The sequence below is a fragment of the Strongylocentrotus purpuratus genome, unplaced genomic scaffold (assembly GCF_000002235.5).
Source record: "Strongylocentrotus purpuratus isolate Spur 01 unplaced genomic scaffold, Spur_5.0 spur5_scaffold_5, whole genome shotgun sequence".
Taxonomy (NCBI): domain Eukaryota; kingdom Metazoa; phylum Echinodermata; class Echinoidea; order Camarodonta; family Strongylocentrotidae; genus Strongylocentrotus; species Strongylocentrotus purpuratus.
In genome coordinates, this window is record NW_022145611.1 from 35,267,716 (window position 1) to 35,273,715 (window position 6,000).

Here is a 6,000-nt window from a genome sequence, read left to right on the forward strand (position 1 = left end):
GTGCTATATAATTTCCGAACGGGAATAGCTAATCGGTCGATTTTAGTCAAGATACATTGTTTTATAGCTTAAATAATATCTTGACCTTGAGAGGGAGCTATACAACATAAAGTGTTTATTATTTACAATTTCATAAATTTAGAGTCGATTTCGACCTCGAAAACGATCACTGAATATTGTAGGATCGCATATGCTTCCAATATGTTCATTTGAACCAAATTCATCATCCCATACCAAAACTTTGTATTACCTTTAAACACAAGAATAAGTTTATTCTACATTATCAAATTAATTTGTGGCTATTATTACTTCTGGTATCTATTACGCACATACATGGAATGAAGGCTATTACAAATTAAAATGGATTTTAAGGATGTGCATTTATTTCAAGAACATTAAAAGTAATTTCTCCAATTCAACAGGAAAATAAAATCTCAAACAAGAGCAACTCCCTCAAGCTGTCGTCATTTTACCTTCACTAGTCCTTGACGAAGAAGCCACATATTGGTTAGTTCTCAAGGACCCTTTAAGAAGCCAATATAATAGAACAATGAAAACAAAACAATTCAATCGTTATGTCTTGATGTACTTTTTTGCTTTAATTAATACTCTATATGGAAACAAGAAAATCCAGATGATTTGTTGATTTGATGATTTGTGAAAAATCTGTAGGTATACTTATAAACATTAATAAGAATAACCATTTTTACTTAGCATACCTTTAAAAACATCTAAATGTGCCTAGCACAATGTGTAAAAGAGAAATTCAATTAGGTAAAATAAAAGCTCTACACATGTAAATACCACAGATCCATTTGTTAAATTTAATTCTGACCTGGCATTTTCAAATATACCAAAAACAAGTTTTCAAATTTTGAGAAAATGAAAACACAGTAACTATGGTAACATGAATGTAATTTACCATTTCAATACTAAAAAGGAGAAGAGAATGGAAAGGAGGGGATTGAGAGACAGAGAGAGAACTAGGAATGAAAAAAATAAAGGAAAATTGCTGAATATTTCCTTGTACTGTATGCATCTCTGCACCATGGCGGTTACTTTGATCTCCAAGCGATTTCTTTCTATGCCTTTGCAGAAAATGGCTTCAGCACTCGTCATCGTCGGCCGATAAGAGAGCATTTAATCTCTTGACGATATTGAATATTATATTAACTTGATTTCTGTGTGTTTCATTGCCGTGGTGATGGCAGGCAGAGTTTGATGTTTAATGGGGTAAGTAAGTGTAGATCAGCGGTACCCTTTGTGACACTGACTCAAGTGTAAGGTGGCTAAAGAGATATATGAATGGAATGAACCAGGGGAAGCTCTATAATGGCTGGCCAGGCCGACTCAGTGACAGGGTTGTTGTTAGAGAGTGGCAAATGCAGCACAGGAAACATTAGTAGCAGGCAAATGGGGGTAGGGGAGGTATATGAGGAATAGACAGACAGATAGAAAATGAGAACAAAAATGACATGGAGAGAGATACAGAGTGAAGAGCAGTGTTTAAGGTACTGGTCATTGCTCTTTATGACCTGAGAACAAAATTGTGGGCCAAAATTAATCATCCAAACAATGTAAGACGATTTTTCAAGTAATCCTTGTTTATGTTTAGTTTGAATTGGGAGTGTAGATCATTGAGGAAGGCTACTAATGCTATATCATAAGCAAGAAAATTGGGCTTCTTAAACAAAATTTAAAACACACAGGGAAGGACAAGTAAAAGATTAATAATATGAAAAATTAATCAATGTCAAAGACCATAAAACAAAAAGGATAAGACGGACAGTGAGAACAAAAAAGGTAGTTTTCGTTACTTAATACACAGATTTAGAGGGGTAGGCACTAGGCACATGCATGTGGATATTTTCATATTTCTTCTGAACTCATGATCAAATCAGAGAGTATGAAAGGAAGGGAGAGAGAGAGAGAGAGAGAGAGAGAGAGAGAGAGAGAGAGAGAGAGAGAGAGAGAGAGGGGGGGGGGGGGGGGGGGGGGAGGGGGGGGGGGGGGGGGGGAGGGAGGGGGGGGGGGGGAGGGGGGGGGGAGGGAAGTAAAGGTATAAATAGTAGTAAATGGTTTACCAATATAAGAAAGTATGGAAATGTGGGAAAATTGATTCAGAAGAGAGATGACAGCAAAAGAGACATGCAAATATGAATAAAGGGGAAGGAGAAAAAGAAGTGATTTAGGATTCTTAATACTTCTACTTTATAACATCAACGGTACCGAGTTACGACATTTACCATGATAAAGTGATCCACTCTTGTCTTATTATTGAGTTCAAAGTGTAGAAGGAGGTGCATCTTGTATAACTGTAAATTATTCCTCTCAGAAAACAAATTAATCATGTTTTATCCCCTCTCGCAGTTACCATATCTTTGCAATTAGTGCTAGCAACAGGACCGGTCTCTGAAATGCTTAATTGGGTCTCTCTATGATTTACGAGGGCATTAGTAACACCGTGCCACGAAATTGAAACCCAACCAGCTAGGGATTTGAACAGAATTTTTAGCAGCAGAAGGAAATACCCTGAATGAGCTTTCTTTTATATACTGGCTATGGATACTGTAGGCATTCCAATGTTTGGTATATCATATGAGTCAATTACTTTGTTTTTGGCCAGAATTAGGCCTTTATTCTGGATAATCATTATTTTGTTATTAATTGCAAAACATTGCCCAAAGTGATTCCTTTTTAATTGCCCAATCCATACTCTCTTACTCCTCCAAACGGTCGGCTCATTTTCTATAATTATCTTGTTGCATATAAAACCTGACATTACAAAATCAAACCCTTGGTTGAGTACATCATAGACAATGTATTTAATTAACTAGTGTGAAACTTTAGTACAGAACATAAATTTCAATAAGCCTATCACTCACTTGAACTGATGGCATCAAAACCACATCATTATTAGATGTGAACACAGCAGCAATACATGAGTATGAGCTGCTTCAACTCAGTATCCATTGTGTACAGTCATGTAAACCTGCAAAGAGCAAAAAGAAAAGAGCAAGGGGGAAGAAAAAAAGATAAGAGAGAGAGAGGGAGAGAGAGAGAAGAGGGTGGGGGCAAGCAGGAAGAGAGAGGGAGAGAGAGAGAGAGAGAGAAAGAGAGAGAGAGAGAGAGAGAGAGAGATTAAATGTAGTTTATACACACACAAACAAGGTAAATACCATTTAAGTTAAAAAAAGAAGTATAGGTATGTAGTGCCCTTATACACGCTGACCCCCAAATATACATAATAATAATATTTATCTTTTATATAGCGCTTAATACAAATGTCTCTAAGCACTTTACAAATATACTATGACATGTAAATAGGACCTGATTGATGCAAACAGACCCAAACATTTTGCTCAGCACCCCTCTGGTGTTACAACTAACAACTTAAAACTACTTACAACTAGTTTGAAGAAGAAAAATAATCAACTTCTAAAAAACAATAAACAAGGTTCACATAGTCATAAAGAGAAAGGGGGGGGGGGGGGGGCTTCTCTTACAAAACCTGGCAGAATTCTCCCTTAGGCTCAGTAGAAAGCGTTTAGGTTGCTAGGTGAAAGAACCCATATTATCCATCAAGATTTGCATGACAAACACAGTTTCTATCCCCAGGTAAGGCTTCAACACTAAATCAATAGCAATCTAATGAAACCTAATTAAGCTAATGCCAAGCTGTGTGACAGGGATAGGGAGAACGTGAGAGAGAGAGAAAGAGAGAGAGAGAGAGAGAGAGAGAGAGAGAGATAGTGTTAGAAACATAATTCAAGAGAGATGGAATGAGAGAAGAGAAGAGAAGAGAAAAGGCAGACAGAGATAAAGAGAGAGGGGGAAAGAGAGAAAGGGGAGGGAGAGAGAGAGATAGAGAGACAGAGAGAGATAATGAGAGGGAGAGAGAGAGAGAGAGAGAATTAAATAACAGATATATAATGACACTCGGAAGTAGTACAAATAAAATTCCACTTAAAACTGAAAGTTAACCTAAACACTGACTTTGTACCATTACATAATATACTGTCATAAACGTATGATTATATTATATGCCACTTTACATAACATTCCAAAGATTTAAGTGGGAATTATGATGTTCAAAGATATAGTACAGGGAAAGCTTGAAAAATACAACTTTCAACAACAGATGGCAGCATGTATACACCACCGATGAAAAATAATAGAACTTTTATGACATCTTGTATAAAAGGATGTGAGTGAGAAAAGATAAAAGCTTCCCACTCACTGCTAACATTTACACGAGTGCTTAATTATGCAAACCTTGCTTTTAACATCATATCAACATTTTCCCATCCATCCAAGCAATTATGATAATGAGCATGTTTGCTCTACACAGGGTCAGACATATATCTTCATTGATTGAACAAACAGACATTTCAACCAATTATTTATGCAAATTAGCATGAAAATAGCCAGTCAACTTATTCTGTGAATCAATATACATCAACCCGTCTCTGTATGCATGCAATAATTTGTCTTTCTGCAAATGGAATAGAGAATGTGTCTGCAGAGGGCAGTTACTTATATTGCTTGTACATGGATTTTACATTATTTGAAACTTGCTTTATTAAGAACAATGTGTAATTCCTTAATCATTTGAATCTACATATGTAATGATGTCATGTATTATGTGAAATTTTCTTTGTTAAGAAAAACATACTAATGACATCGGTAAACAGAATTTCTCTTCAGGTGAATGGAATATGTGTTTATAAAAACAACAAGTAATTCACATTGTTCTGCACAAATTGAGTATTTTCTATCTAAGAATTACTCTTCAAGTAAAATAAGAAAATAACATAGAGATGGAGATGGGTATAGAAAACAGCCTGACCTGAGAGGCTGAGTCGCTTGATTCTTATTAATGAATCAAAGACAAAAGCCCGACGACAATCCAAAAATACAAACCCATTCTTCAAAAAGGCAATCACAAGAGATAGATTACTCCATCTAAGCTCACAGTTATGGTAGCATTAATATCTTATCATCACAGTCAGTAGGACAAGCTACAGCTAGGATTTCTCTTTGACCATGATTAGAGTTTGTGATGTACTGGATGGACAGTTTAGCCCTGGGCCCGACAGAGAGTGTTTGTGTATGTCAGGAGAGTAGTCCGGACAAGGGGCGATGAGTGGACCTAAGATGAGATTTGATCATTACGCTGCACACCTGCAGACTAACTGACAACTCTTGCCCTCTGAACAAGGTGTTGATAAATACAGTCTGATTCAACAAATTCCCTTTACCTGCTTAAGGCTACAAGTCAAGGGCATCACCTAAAGCCTATATCTGTCCACATTACTTACTTACAACAACTTGGCTCAAATTTAGCTCCTGTTCAAGCCTCTGCATAATTTCTTTGATCGTAAGTTGGTCTTAACTGATATTTTTTTAAGTCAGTAGATTCATCAATATATTCTAGGTTGAAATTGCCTGAATATAAAGTTTCAGAAACTAATATTATACAATTCTTTTATATGAATTCATAGGGAAGAAATCAAATACTTAATTAAATCTAATTAATTCCTGAACCAAGCCTAGCATCAGTCAAGATTGAAAATATAATTGTAAGTTCACTAAACTCAACAAAAAGTACTCTCATTCTAGTCATTTTTTAATTATCTTATTACACAAACAGGTCACTGATTAATATTTGATTGAGATAGGCAAATGTACATATCTCTGAATTGAGTTTCAAATAAATTTGAACACATTCCAGTTAAGACTATATCAGGATATGTTATTGGTGCTGGTTGCAGTACATGTACATGAGCAGACTAATAGGCTCACATCTACATTAGATAACAACAAAAAAACTCAAAACAAGGAAAGGAAGAAAAAGAAAAAGAAAGAGAGAGAGAGAGAGAAAGAGAAAGAGAAGAGAAGGGAAAATGAACATAGTTGAAGATGAATGAGAGGTGGAAACTGAACAGAGAGAGAGAGAGAGAGAGGGTTTAGGGGGGGGGGGGGGTAGAGAGAAATTGA